General features: G+C 37.2%; 4 non-coding genes across 4 annotated transcripts; all 4 read left to right on the plus strand.

Moving 5' to 3' along the window:
• Positions 1–238: 238 nt before the first annotated feature.
• Positions 239–320, plus strand: TRNAS-AGA (transfer RNA serine (anticodon AGA)). Its single transcript has one exon. It is a non-coding gene; the product is annotated as a tRNA-Ser (tRNA).
• Positions 321–10,431: 10,111 nt separating this feature from the next.
• TRNAS-AGA (transfer RNA serine (anticodon AGA)) lies at positions 10,432–10,513 on the plus strand. Its single transcript has one exon. It is a non-coding gene; the product is annotated as a tRNA-Ser (tRNA).
• A 3,770-nt stretch (positions 10,514–14,283) lies between these two features.
• Positions 14,284–14,365, plus strand: TRNAS-AGA (transfer RNA serine (anticodon AGA)). Its single transcript has one exon. It is a non-coding gene; the product is annotated as a tRNA-Ser (tRNA).
• A 712-nt stretch (positions 14,366–15,077) lies between these two features.
• TRNAD-GUC (transfer RNA aspartic acid (anticodon GUC)) lies at positions 15,078–15,149 on the plus strand. The gene has a single exon. It is a non-coding gene; the product is annotated as a tRNA-Asp (tRNA).
• Positions 15,150–15,972: the final 823 nt, after the last annotated feature.

Consider the following 15,972-nt stretch of genomic DNA (forward strand, 5'->3'; position numbering starts at 1 on the left):
AAACCTATTGCTGATGCGGTGAGGACACCCCGTTTTAGGGCTCTCGACTCCCACAGTTACCCAGCGAGGTTGACCTCCATGCCAAACTTGCACTTCACCTGAGGGTTTCTATCCAATTTGCAGAGTGCGTTTTCTTGCACTCCAGCTCATTTTTATCCTTCCTTCCCTTTTTGCCCTTACCTTACATCAGCCAGTGAAATTTCTATTTAAGGATTTAACAGCACGTGTCATTACTCGTGTAGTCGTGGCCGAGTGGTTAAGGCGATGGACTAGAAATCCATTGGGGTTTCCCCGCGCAGGTTCGAATCCTGCCGACTACGTTAGCTTTAGCGAGCAGAATACGAGGCTTATTACCTGACTACATAGGTTTGCAGGCAACCTCTTTTTCCTTTGCCTCTGTGCACTTCCTGCCTTGGAAACTTGAAACTATTTCTGGAGTCAACGGATGCCCCTGGTAGGGTTTAGCAGCTACCTCCGTGTTCAGTAGATTCAGATCATGGCTGTGAGTATAGATAGGAACCGGTGCACTGGTTCCTTTTTGTCTTTTACCGTAAGGTTGTCACAAAGCGCCATCGCCGGCCGCCCCTCTGTGCTGCCTGTTCTGGGAAGTGAGGGACGGACTGGAGTGGACTCAAGGCTAGACTTCGACAGATTCGGCTCGGACGCTGAATCGCATAATGCATGCTTGATAGCAGGAAGCGTAGCCTGCACAGTGACGTAATAAAGACAACAGTGAGCAACTGTATGGAGATTCCTCCAGAGTAGCATACTGTGTTTTCCACATTAGTGCGGTAGTGTATATCTCTACCTGTCATGCTGGAGACCATAGTTCAACTACGCTACACGTTGGCCATTGTCTCTCTTCTAGTTAACCACCAAGGACTGGGGTTCAGGAAGTAACATGAAGAGAGGATGGCCTCTCCACAAATACCAAGTGATACAGCCGGTTTGGTGACAAGTGAAGATTACATCTTGATGTGATGTAAATATATACTATTATGTGTACATATGTACTTTAAAATACATGCATATATACACATTTAAGAGTATATATTTTAAAAGCATATATATGTGTGTGTGTACTTTTCTCTCATGTATATGACAGAGAGAAAAGGAAAAGAAAATGCAGTAATTTGCTAAATATGCTAACATTTGGCGACTGGGATAGCCAGGAATTCTCTGTATTCTTGTAACTTTTCTGTCACTCTGAAATTATTTCAAAATTAAATTATTTTAAAATAAAAAGTTAAAAAAAAGACTAATAAAACTATAAATGAAAAATATATTCATTGACATTTAAAAGCACAGATATGCAATTTGAACCGTAGATATAAAAGAGATAAGAAGTAAATTAATGAATAAGAGTTGAGAATTGATGAAGGAATGGGATGCAAACTGCTACAGTGAGCAAGAAAATTCATAACCATGAGAAGAGCTAAATAGAGAGTGCATGCCTAAAACAGTATTGTTCAATGATGACTATATTTTGGGATATGAAAATAAGATGGTACTATAATTCAAAACAGCAGTAACATGTATGATGGGAAGGTGTGGCCATAATCCAAATTATTCTATGTTCCTTTATAATAATGAATAAGTTCAGAATTAGATGTTCACTCAAAACATGATACATACTTTGGACCAACTGCTGAATGGATGAGTCTTAAAATCAGTATTTTTGTGGACCATGTTCAAAGCCAAACAGCTTTTCTTTTTAATGAAGGAACATCCTTCCAAAATATAAGAATAAATTTGAAATTTTAATTTAGAATTAATTTTTAACATTTTATCAAATTTAGTCGAATTTAAAAGTTAATATTATTATGCAGCACTGCCAGACACTAGATTATTTCTTCAGTAATTCTATTGCACAGTTGAGTGATCAAAGTCCATTCCTTTTCAACTAACATTGAATCTCACTTGTCTCTATTAATTCTTTTCATCATAGACAAAATATTCTTTTTTATTTTTTACAGAGGAAAAAATGATTGATCATAGATAAGAACTATAAGGGCATGGATGAGCAATCAACACAGGCAGTGCTTGAAGGACCACATCCTTGAGAGAAGGGAAACACATGATATGAGTTGCACAAGAGCTTGCCCTCGAGGGACATGTTCTATTTTGCAGCATTTTAGAATAGACTCCAAGTGGAAAGAAGCAGTTGCCCTGGACTGAGGAGACACTCGTCAGTGTTTGGCTACCAAAATCCATAGGAGCTGAGGGTCAAAATTCAGATGATGAGGGAACCACAGAGAAGGAGCTCAAATTTCCATGTATAAATTCTCCTTACAGCATCGGCTAATTCCTAAATTGCACACACACAGGAAGATGTTCCAAAACTCTGTAGGAAAGAGCAGCTGGAAGGCTAATGATCTGTAGAGATTCAGCAGCTGCTTAGTTCTGGAGAACTAAGTTCATACCTCTCCCAGTTGGAGGGAACCCGATAAACACTATCAGCCATCATTTGAGACTGCAGAAGCATACCTCTTAAGCAGTAAGTAACAAACCCAGCTGTAAGGACCAAACAAGAAGAGCAAGGGCTATGTCTTCAGAGTAAAGAAAAACTAAATAGACCGACCATAACAAAGGCTCGATCTTTGTATATTGCAGAAAGACTACCAGAAAACTCTGAATGTTTGGAAAGAAAGCAATACATGTCTATATAATCCATGGATCAATGAAGAAAACACAATAGAAGTTTTAAAATACTTTGAGCTGAATGATAATGAAAGTATGATACATCATAATTTGTCTAATGTAGCTAAAGCTATTTTTAGAAGGAAATTTTTGTCTTTAGTTGCAAGTATTAGAGCAAGGAAAAGGTTGGAAATCAGTGATCTAACTCAAGAAGCTATAAAAAACTGGGAACTTAAATGCAAAAAGTAGAAGGAACTATTAAAATAAGTGCAGAAATCAGTAAATGGAAAGCAGACATACATCAGAGAAAATCAACAAAGTAAAAGGTTGGTTCTTTGAAAAAATTGATGAAATAGATAAATCCCAAACAAGAATAACTAATTAAAAAAAAGAGTAAGTTAAAACACAAAATACCACAACAGGAAGGAAATAGCTGATATTCATATATATCCTAGATATATTTTATTTGTTTAATTTTTTAGATATATTTTAAAAACAAGAATGGTATCATAAACATCTTTATGTCAATATACATGAAGCAGTTAATAAAATGGATGCATTCTTTGAAAAATACAGTATATCACAAGGGACACAGAAAGCAATAGGAAATCTGAATTGTCTTATGCCTATTAAAAAATTAAATCCATAATTTAAAAAGTCACTCCTATAAACCTCCAGGCCTAGGTAGAATCTCTTGTGAATTCTTCTATACAAATAAGAGATAAATAATATCAATCTTACAGAAACGCTTTCAGAGAATAGAAAATATTCTATATCTTGATCATGGTGATTATTACACAAGTATATGCATAAGTAAAAATTCATCAAACTGTATAATTAAGATTTATGGTCTCTTCAGTATGCAAATTACACCTAAATTTAGAAAATGAGAAAAATTAAAGCAAAGTAAGGATGGTTTAACTCAAACAAAAGTAAGGAGAATTCCTCACTTGCAGCTGTGCATTACAAGACATAATAAAAGGTATTCTTGGGTTAAAGAAAAATAAAAGATTTGAAAATTGGAATTAATAGGTGAATTAACATAGTAGCTGGTTTCATGGTCAGTATACGACATATCAAGTGTGTTAATACGTACCAACAACAAACAATTGGAAATTAAAAATTTAAAGTTTCCATTTCAATAGCATCAAAAACAACAACTGTTTAAGAGTAAATCTAATAAAAGTAAATTTAATAAAATAAAAATATAAGTAAAAATCAATCCAAAGAGAAGAAGTAAAATAATATAAATACTTTCAATCTAAAAGGGGTTAAGAAAGCAGAAATTAGAGAACAAGAACATACTGGCAAAATTAAAAGAAGAGCAAGATGGTAGACATAAACTTCACTAAATAAATATTATCTTGAATGTAAGTAGACTATTTCAATTAAAAAACGAAGATTGTCATACTGCAAAAAATTTACCCTGAACTACATGTTCTTTATATGGCACACAGTTTAATATATTTGTTTAAAAAAAAGAGGATTAAAGTAAAAGAATGTACAAGACATATCAGAACAAGTAACCAAAAAAGGCACACCAGAACCATTTTAGTGATAATAATGTGGTATTTGTAGACTCTCGAGAAAGTAGCATTACTAGAAATAATGAGGCTATTTCATAACCTCCAGGGTCAATTTAGTAAAAGGATATAACAATTTTATATGCACATAATAACTGTTTCAAAGTATAGAAAACAAAAGATTGGCAGAGCTAAATGGAGAAATACAAAAATCCATAATCATAGTTGAATATTTTAACACTGCTATAGAAATAACTACTGCAACAAACAGACAAAAGTTTAGTCAGAAAATGTTAAGCAATAGGATTAATACTATACCCAAGTGAAGAATATCTCTGTTTTTGAGGTATACATGAAACATTTAACAAAATCACCAAATGGTAAGCATAATGCAGGTGTCAACAAATTTCAGAAGATTGAGATCACACAGAATATGTTCTCTGAGCACAGTACAACTAAATAAAAATCAATATCAATAGCATAGATAAATAGAAAATTCCTAAATGTTGCAATATTAAGTAATACAGTGCTAAATAAACCCATGGGTCAAATAAGTTTTTTAAAACTATAAAATATTTTTAACTGAATGATAATGAAAATAAGACATATCACAACTTGTGACATGAAGCCAAAACAGTGCTTAAAGTCGAATATTTAGCTCCAGATTCATATACTAAAAAGAGGGAAAATTGAAATTTAATGATCTAAGCTTTCATCTCAAGAACCTAGGTTAAAAATATAGCTAGGTTTTAGAGTTTAAAAAATTAAACTCTAAAAGTTAGAAGGAAAGAAATAATAAGAGCTGTAATCACTGAAAAAGAAAGGAAAAATAGACAAAGCAAAAATTCGCTTGTTAGTAAAATTGCTACCCCAAATTGATTTTTTTTTAAAGAAACAAAGAAAAAATTACAAGGATAAAAAGAGGACAACATTAAAGATCTTACTGATATCAAATTAGAGTCAGAGGATAAAATGAGTAGTTTTGGGGAATAACTTTGACAATAGAAGATAAATTACAGGTTTCTATATAAACACAACTTACCAAAGCAGACACAAGAAGAAATGAAAAGTTTAAATAGTCTGAAGTTCATTAAATAACTTAAAAATCATAATTACCTTCTATATTAGTTTACTATGGTTGCCATGACAGAATACCACAGATCAAGTGGCTTAAGCAACAGAAATTAATTTTCTCACAGTTCTGGAGGCTGGAAGTCCAAGATCAAGGTGTCCACAGGTTTGGTTTCTCCTGAGGCCTCTTCCCTTGGCTTGCAGATAGTGACCTTCTCTCTGTATCCTCACCTGGTCTTTCCTCTGTGCTTGCTTATCCCTGGCATCTCTTTGTGTGCCCAAATTTCCTCTTCTTATAAGGATACTAGTCAGGTTAAATTAGTGCCCATTTTAACAGCCTCATTTTAACTTAAAAACTTGATTCCCAACTCTTTTTATGAGGCTGGCAAAATCTTCATACTAAAATCTGACAAGGATGTTACTAGAGAGGAAAGTGCAGGTCAAACTTTGTGTTAAACATTCTAGATGCAAAACCATTAAACAAAATAATAGCCATCAGATCCAGTAATATATAGAGAGAAGAGTCAAAGTGAAAAGGTAATGCTTGTTTTAGTAATATGAAATATGTTTTATATATAAAAATCAATCACTTTAAATTTATTACAAAATGTAAGAGAAGAAACAAAAGATCATATTAGTAGATACAGGAAAAACATTTGAAAAAATTCAATGCCAATCATTAAAAATTTCCAGCAGTCTATGAATAGAAAGGAGATTTCTTAATCCCATGATGCATATATACAAAATCCTACATCTATCATCCTAATTATGGTAAATATTTGACACTTTCTCCCAGTTACTGGGACCAGGACAATCAGGACCACTATCGCCACTGCTATTCAACATTGTATTGGGGGTCTTAGGCCATGAAATAAAATAAGACAAAGAATTAAAAGATATTAAGATTGGAAATGAAGAAATAGGACTGTTATCATTTGCAGATGATATCATTAAGTGCTCGGAAAATCCCCCCAGATATACAAACTATTAGAATTAATGAGTAAAAATAGCAAATTTACTAGATACAAAACCCCATATTCAAATATATATTATATTCATATATACTGGCAAAAATAGACAACTGTTTTGTCATTTACAATAGCAAGAAAACTACCAATATCCTAATAATAAATACAATAATAAATGTAATAAAAATGTGCAAGAGTGCTATATTAAAAACTCCAAATCACTGTGCAGAGAATTTTTAGTAATATCTAAATAAATGAAAAGATACATCATATTCATTGATTGAAAGGCTCAGATTCAATGTATTTGAAATAAAATGCTCAAAGAGTACTTCTGATAGAATTGACAAACTCTCTCTAAAATATATGTGCAGGTGGAAAGGACCTAGAATAGTAAAGGAAATCTTGCAAAGGAAGAACAAATCTGGAGGAATTTTACCACCACATAACAAGACTTATTCTAAAGCTATGGTGATTAATAAAATATACTATTGACGTAATGATAAAGAAAGAGATCATTGGAACAAAATAGATATGCTGATACAAAACCACATACATATAACAAAGTGTCACTGCAACTCAAAGGGGAAAATGATAGATTTTTCAAAAGATGGTGCTGGGTCAACTGGATATACAAAGGAAAACAATGTGGACATTGGCCTCTTCTGTAAACTATTCCCTAAATCAATTCAAGATGAATTAACACCCTAAATGTGCAAGGTAAAATAATAAAATTTACAGAGGAAAACAGGAGACTATCTTCATGAACTTTGGGTTGCCAAGGATTCCCTGTATAATAAGCACAAAAACAATAACCATAAAAGATAGGTTAAATTATACTTTTTTAAACTTAAGAATTTCAGTACATCCAAAGACACCATTAACAATGTGAAAAGGCACAGAGTGGGAGATGTTTTTAATAAGTACATCTGACAAAAGATTTATGTCTAGACTGTATACAGAACTCCTTAAAATCAGTAAGAAAAAAGACAATAGGTAATAAATCAGATGGTGGGAATCTGGGTAGTATCTCTTCTGATGATGGCTGATAAGAGCTGGTCACTGTGGGGGTCCTCTTTCAAGAACAGTGTCAATCAGCTCCCTCTCAGCACAATACTGACACATTATTTTTAATTCTCTGGGAAGAACCTCCATTTTTGACAGAACATTTCCGCTTCAGTGTCTGTACAGGGTATAGTAGATGGCCAGTAATCATCTATTTCCATCTCTCCCAAGAGAACCTTCCTGTACTACAGAGGCTAGAAGGTTAACACTACATTTTCCTAGCTCCCTTGCAGCTAGGTGTGATTTAAGCTTTTTCTGGGAGTTTTCTAAGGTGGAAATAAGGCACCTTCTAATTCAGTTGTTTTGTGCTAACAAGCATTGTTATGGAAAAATTGGGATTTCCTGCAGAGGAACACAGGTGAGGGGTGTCAGTTGTTTTGCTAATTCACATCTAGGAGCATGGCACACTCCAGAACATGGAATTCTCAAAGTGTGGTCCCCACACCAACACCAGCAGCAACATTTGGCACCTTGCCTAGAAATGTAAGTTGCTTTCTGACTGTTCTGTGTTTGTCTATTTGTTACCCATTAACCACAGGTCCAAATTAACCACCAGAGTTGTTTACATTTCCTGCTACCACCTCATTTATCTAGCTCTTACATGTCAAGCCAATATTTCTCCTGCCCTAAGTAAGCCCAGGGCCAGGTACCAGATAACTAGGGACAGGCCCTATGACCCCCAAACTCCCCGGATTATTAAAATGATCTAATCCTAAACTGTTTACTCTGACTTGCCTTTCCTTTCCTATGGAAATCCCAGTAAAGTCTGTAACTTGTGCCTTCCTCTTGCTCTTTTCTGCCTCCTGACCAACACCAGGTACTTCCCCCTGGGGCCCTGAGTAGTTTCTAGAGAATTGTTTCTAGGGAAACTGTGAGTAACATCAAACCTCTCTTTGGTGGCATTGGCCTCTCCCTGTCTTCTCTCACTCACCTTTGTAAATTAAGACCTGGCTGACTTGCTTTCTGTCATGATAGATAGCTTTCATACTAAATTTTGAGAGCAACTTTCCTAGAGAGAACACTGCTGTTGCAGAAGCCTACAGATATCTGCACTACAGTTCAGGCAATAGACCCCTGAAATCAACGATTTCAGCAGCAGCATTTTGATTTCCTATTTTCTTCATTGTAGACAATGGCAACCTCTCTGGGAGACTATTACTTCAGGGTTGTTTTGGGAATTTCTGCAGGGGTGAATTAGAGCTGGCACCTCCCTTCATCCCTCTGTGCCAAAAATTTTGTAAGCTTCTGTGTTCTTATTAATTCCCCCTTTTGCTTAAAATAGCTTGAGAGTCTTTGTTTCTTAAGTAATTTTTTGACATATAACACAATATTAATGTGGAAAAGTATATAAACCATAATTTACGGCTCAAGAAATTTCCACAAAGTAAACACACCTATGTAGACAGCACCCAGAATGAGAAACAGAACCATTCCCAGCATCTCCAACAGCCCCTCTCATGGCCTTTCTCTGCTTTCAACAATCACCTTTCTGATTTCTAACACCAAAGATTTGTTTTGCCTGGTTTGAACTATATATAAATAAAATCATGAGCTATGTATGCCTTTATGTCTGGCATCACTCCAATAATATGTTGTGAGATTCTCCCAATTTGTGTGCAGTTGAAATCATTTATTCTCATTGCTCTACTATTCCTTTGTATAAAAAGCAATTATTTATCTTTTCTATTGCTGATGGACTTTGGATTGTTTCCAGTTTGGGACTAAAATGGGTAGAACGATTTTGTTTCATGAAGCTGAACTCAGATTCACTTCTTTTATCTGAATCGATTCTGCCAGGCTATCTTTCTTTTTTTTTTCAATCCATACATGTTAATGGAGAGAAAAATAAACAAGATTGAAACTTACAAGGATCTCTGTTTATTTTATTGTAAGTGAAAAAAATGATTAAATTCAGTTCATCTTGATTGCAGTCAATTTTTTTGAGGGGGGAGGATCAGATTTTTTTAAAGCATGAAACGTTCTGTCATTTCTTCAGTGTTTAACTCCCTTCAAACTAGAGTCCCAAAGGAATTTACCTACAATGTTATAGGCTTGTTAAAAATGTGTAGACCAAATAAAAGGGCTGTGATATGACTAAATATGGCAACATCTGTATCACAACTTATATTTTACTTTAAATTTGCAATTAGTTATGTTATAACTTGCCATGAGTTTTGAAGAATGTTTATGGGATTTTCATTTTGAAAGGAAAGACAGTTCAAATAATAGGCTGCTTAGCTAAATATGGAATCTGGCTTCTCTACCCAAAACTCGGCTTAATACTCAGAGCAGACTCCCTTCCTTCCATTAAACCATGAGGTTTCTTAGAGTTGATTTTATTTCGGTGGAAAACAATCTCTCCTCATCCCCTGAGCCGCTGCACTCTTCTCTTCACCACTCTGCTCCCTCCGCCTCTTCTGTTTGGACCGCTTGACAGATTTCCTCTGTCTTCGGTTTCTCCTCCTCCCCTTCTTTGTCTTCCCCCTTGTCCTCGTCCGCCTTCTTCTAAAAATTAGATTAAGACCTCCTAAGCAGGCTAGACAAAAATCAGTTTCAGGACTTGGGAAAACATTGTGACTGAGAAACTAAGGTCGAAATATAAGGAGAAAAACAAAAAAAAACCCACAACAACCTGTTGCGTTGGTTAACTTTAGAAAGAAATGGCCCCTGCGCGGGCCAAAAATCAAACCAGATTATGAGCCTAAAGCCTTAGCAATATCGTGACGAGGGAATACCAAGGCAGCTTTCCACGTCATTTTTCGCGCGGTCCACCTGGGACACAAATCAGCGGAAGCAATTTTCTGCCTGGAACCCACTTGGCACAGCGGCCTTCATCCCGGAGCAGACCCTTGGAAGTCCGAACATCCCGGACTAGAAAACGGTTAGGTCCTGACTCTCCCTCGATACGGGCTAGGTTTGGTGCCAGTGCATGGGGATTGCAGACGCTCCCCAGAGGCTGCGCCCCGGAGTGTTATTTGAAGTTTGCTGGTAACGCTAATGCCCACGCGGTGAGGGCTCTATCTCATTCCGGTGTTCTGATTCCAGGGGATGTCCGAGGTTGGCCTCTCTTCCTAATTCTCGTTTCACCTCAGCGTTTCCACTCAGCTCACCAAGGAGTGTTTGTACGTGCCACGTGATTCCTGTCACTCCACCTTCGCTCTGCAGATGTAGTTGTGGCCGAGTGGTTAAGGCGATGGACTAGAAATCCATTGGGGTCTCCCCGCGCAGGTTCGAATCCTGCCGACTACGGTAAGCTTTTTTTCCTCCCTGAATTTATACTTAACCTCTTAAACTGATCAGTTTGACAATTTGAAGTTACCCAGAAGGGAACTCGCTAACCGTTTCTCACCACAATAACGCAGGCTTCTAGACTAAACTTGTCCCGTTCCGGCCCGGACATCACTCAAAACGCACGGAGCTCCTGTCCTGCGATGATTACAACAACAACCCCAAGCCTTTCTTTGAGCGAAATGCTCAAACCCCCACCTCAGATTTTCTTGTCCACGGAATTACGCCCTATTTGAGAGAACACACACAAAATATATCTCGCTTAGAAAAGTACACTTCATGAAATCCTGACTCACTGCTCCGTTTGCAGGGAGTCGAATCTGAGATATTCCATTTATGATTCTAGTAAGAATCGTCACACCAGCAAGCAAACCAACATTATCTCGCTAGATGACCCAGCCCAGGAGCCTGTGTTACAGGTGAAACAAGAGGTACTCTTCACTAGGTGCTTTTTTTTTTTAGTATAGTGGTGTGTGCGCTGGTTTGTTACCTGCAATACAGGGGCTCGGTTCCCAGACAGGATATTTAAGTGATCTTTCTGAATTTTGTGGCTCTGACAACCTATTCTTGTTCTTCCACTCAAATGTTAAGTTTCTTCTTTTAACTTATTCTTTTCAAGACAACTAAATGTAATGAAAAAGAAGCGAGCAGAATAAATCACGTGATGAGTAACACAAAAGGAAACTCATAACTTGACAGGGGAGAAACTTGTCAGATACCCCCTTAATCAGTTGATCATAGTTAGTATTTCAAGTATTAGGACATTCAACATCATGTGCCTCTCTATATGATGAAATGCAGAGGACACAACCTGACTAGTGTGGTATTCGTGTTGAAAAGGCATTATCTGACTTTAACTCTCAGAAAACAACAGACGAATTCAAAGTGAGGGGGCATTCTACAAAATATCTGACCTGATTTTTCAAAATGTCAATGAAATGAAAAACAAAGCAAGATTGAGGAACTCGATCCAGATTAAAGGACTAAAGAGACATGTTAGCTGAATAGAATGTATTTTTCTTAAAATAAAGGATTCACACTATTGGCAAAACATTAACAAGGTGTGTAGATTACATGAGTTTCAACCCTGATTTTATAATTATTCCATGGTTAGGAAGGAGAAGGTCCATGTTTTAAGAAAATACATAATGAAGTATTTAAGGTAAAGGGACACCTTGTCTAAAATTCACTCAATAGTTAAGAAAAAAGTTATACATATGTAAATCTGTCTATATCTATCAAGAAAAGTAAAGCACATATGATAAATTGTTAACATTTGGGGAATCTAGGTAAAGGGTTTATGAAAAATCTCTGTACAACCCTTGCAATTTTTTCATAAATTTGAAATTATATCAAAATAAGTTAGAAAAGGAAAAGAAACAGAACAATAATAAAAATACACTCATGTAAATTAAACCCCAAATACAGTTTGAACATTAGGTGTAACATAGGTGATGAGGAAACTATTAAATATAATATTAGACCTGATGGAAGAATAGTATGCAAAATTCTATAGCAAGCAAGGCAATAAACATTATTTTTAATGATGACTGATATTTAAGATATAGGTACAAGATGGAAGTATTACACAGTAGTATTATGCATGGTTGGAGTGTGTGAATATAATAAAATAATTTTGGGGTCTAATGGTTTTGTATCAGGTGAAAATGAAAAGTGCATTTACATCAGCTTTTCTGTGACATCACCATCAAAGTTCATAATTAAGAAACACCTGTCTAGACTATAAAAATAAACCTGAAAATTTAATCAACATTTTAATTTAACTATTAATTATTACCATTATGTTATTTAAATGTTAGTATTTATTACAAACTATTAGGTATAAAATAAGCTACAAAGCTATATCATACAACATGGGGAGTATAGCCAATATTTTATTATAAGTGGGGTATAACATTTAAAAATTGTGAATCACTCTATTGTATGCCTGTAACCTATATAATATTGTACAGCATCTATACTTCAATTTAAAAAATTAAAATTTAAAAACAAAACAAAATGTTAGTGGTTAAAATATTAAAACGTGATACTGTGTAACAGAGTTATTCACTAAATTATTTCTTCAGTCACTCTACTTCACATTTGAAGTAATATGTAGATGCCCAATTTCAGCTAAGCTTAACTATTATTTGTCTGTGTTTCTTCTTTTCATTATAGACCATATACAAAATGTATGTGTGTATAACAAGTGGAAATTAAAATTCAAATATTCCATTTGCAGCAAAAATGTAAAAGTCTAGGAATAAAGCTAACAGAAGATGTGCAAGAAATCTATATTAAAAACTACAAAATATTGCTGTGGGAATTAAATGGAGGAAAGTACTATGTTTATTTTTCTGGAAGACACAATCTTGTCAAAATGACAACTATTGCCAAATTGATCAACAGATTCCATGAAATCCCAATCAGCCTCCAAATATGTATTTTATGGACGTTAACTCAGTTTCAAAAACACATTTGGAAATGTAGAGCAAATTAAAAAACAAGAAAATATTGAAGATAGCAAAATTGGAGGAATTACACAAATATATATCAAGACATATGTAATTACTTATAAATCTACAGTAACTAAAACGGTAAGCTATTGGTTATTATATATAAGTAAGTACAAAAACGTTATCTTCATCTCTGTATCAACTTGGCCAGGTTGAACTACATTCCCCAGAATTCCTTTTCCTGTGTGTTTCTGGTTGGATAGTCCTCAAGAGATATTCTTGTAGGAAATTTGGAGGGAGAAAGTCAAGCCGAAGCCATTCTGTAGCTCACATTAACTCATCTGCTGACTTGTCATGTGGCAACATTTGGGCCTGCAGCTGCCTCACCTTCCCCTGGATCCTCCTTCACCCTCCTCCTTTCCTGGACCAAATGTGTGTGTTTACCTCCAAATGAAGGGCTCTGGCTGCTGCTCGACACCTGCACCACCAAGGTCAGGGGCAACCAGAGCTGACACAGGTATCAATCCATTGCATGGGGCTCATCTTCCCTTCTTGACAACATTCTCTGTGGATTTCGAGCTTCAGCAATATAGAGACTATTTTACCAATCCCTACAAACCTCATACATATATGAAATGTATATATCCATCCCAGTGGTTCTGCTTGTCTTATTGAACCCTGACTGAAATTTTTACTTTCATATTTTTGCTATTACAAACAATGCTGCAGTGGACATTGTAATCATGTAAATCACCAGCTGTTTCTGCCCTGTTTCCCAGTAGGTCAAAGTGATGATTTCACACAAGCTATCTAATCTCCCACTCTCTCTTCAGTGTGCTTATGAGTATCCAGGACTATTGGAAGACGAGCTGTTCAAAGGCAAGTGTTCAGTGGGGGTTGGAAGTTAGGATCTGACTCCACCTCGGAGTAAGCAAAGTTTGGTTCTAGTTGCAGACCCTCCAGAGCCCAAGGTCAGACCACAGCCTGGTCTCCAGGGCCGGCAGGCATTCGCTCAGAGTTTACTGAATTGACTTGTTTGCTTGAAACACCTATGATCATGCGGTGAGGACTCTCACACAAGCGCTCTCGATCGCGTAGGAGGCATGAGAGGTTGGACTTAAATTAAAAAAAAAAAAATCAAACCCTTATTTTACCTGAAGGCTTGTATTCAACTCTCAAAACCTACTTTCTTGTATGCTGAGTAATGGTCACCTTGGTTTCCATTCTTTCTTGTCTATAATTTAAAAAAAAAACAAAAAATGATGGGGACGTTGTGTAGTCGTGGCCGAGTGGTTAAGGCGATGGACTAGAAATCCATTGGGGTCTCCCCGCGCAGGTTCGAATCCTGCCGACTACGGCAGTCACTTTTTCCAAGTGAAAGTAGTTGGGAATTGCTCCGCCGAGAGAAAATTGAAACGAAACCACAGCTTTGCAAGATCTTGACTAAACTTATTGTGTTCTTTGCCCAGGCCCAAACTCCACGGCTATGGGGAACGGAAGTTATTATTATTTCATTACTTTTTATTAAAATTAAAGGTGTCTTAATAAGTAGAGCCCTAATCATGTTCCCGCCAGCGGAGCCTCCGCACAGTTCTCTGGAGCACCTCGAGTTTCCCTGCCCTCCAAACCCCCTGGAAGCCTATATTTTCAAGACAACTCTTTGTAGTTTTTCTTCTGCAATGGAAAGGAGCCCTGTTTCCTGGCCCAGTCTTCGGTCAGTTAGCAGGGAGATTCCGGGGAATCAATGGTTCAACTGCTTTGCTCTCCTGGATTCGCTGTTAGCAAATCTAGTACGACAAATCGTCAATGAAACCGACGCCATCACTGTCAAAAGAGCAGGCTGTCCTGCCTGGCCTGCAGTTTCAGCTCCGGGGCGGAGGTGGGTGGAGCAAGAGGGCTGAGAGAAGGGCTGGAGCGACACTTGGTTGGTCGCGGACGAGTCCGAGGGAGTTCAGGCTCAAATTTGCCAAAGGTAATCTATAGTAGAACACAAAATCTGCCGGCTAAAAGAACACGAACACTAGTACTTACATTTATTATGTATCTTTAAGAGGCGAAGATTAGCTTTCTCCTCGTTAGTATAGTGGTAAGTATCCCCGCCTGTCACGCGGGAGACCGGGGTTCGATTCCCCGACGGGGAGTTGGTGTCGTTTTGTATCTCGTCACGTATTTTAGAATTCCCAACAATCGTGTTGTCACTGCTTAGAATCGAATATTACACACCTTCTTTCTTTAACATGAAAGATGCAGAACTCACTCTGGTTAGCGATCTTGAGCAGGTGACCTCAGATTCTGCGGAAGTTGCTGCGGCTTCTTCTAAATTCTGGAGTGTGTTCGGCGATGGCCACTACTGGGCTCTGGGACTGGGAACTGAACTACACGGGGACCCTTCTGCCAGTTCTTCTCAACTACAGCACCCTCCCCCGTTTCCGTCACTTCTAGTCCCGGCTGCTCTAATCAGAAAACATTTCAGCCCAAGTATCAAAGCTACTTTAAGGCCCAGAGGGAAATCTAGGTTTAAGTGACACAGGACTGAGAATGCTCATCGAGAGTTAATGAGATTATGGTTGTCTGGCACCTGCCTTCTATTTAAATGCAGAAAGAACTTCTGAGGCCAAATGCCAAGATCAAAAATCCCATGTTCAAGACCTCCGTCCTCCTAGACATCAAACTCTGGAATGATGATACCGACCTGGCACAACTGGGGGCCATGTGTGCTCCATCCAGCTGAACTGGCTGGCCTAGGCAACTCGAAATTGGTGCCCCTGGATGCATATAAAAGGTGTGGAGGAAGATGACAAAAAGTGATGACAGACTTGCGGGAAGAGGAGATTCCCAAGTTCCAGGGACATGTGAGGAGTGTCAACATTGCTGCTTTCAACAAGATCTGAAGCTCCAAGTAATGTGTTTGTGACTGTACATCAGACTTTACGAATTAAAGCTTTCTGAAGGGGGGCGGGGAAC

This window comes from Delphinapterus leucas, chromosome 10 (assembly GCF_059928025.1).
Source record: "Delphinapterus leucas isolate spDelLeu-1000000601 "Yukka" chromosome 10, BTC_Dleu_Yukka2, whole genome shotgun sequence".
Taxonomy (NCBI): Eukaryota; Metazoa; Chordata; class Mammalia; order Artiodactyla; family Monodontidae; genus Delphinapterus; species Delphinapterus leucas.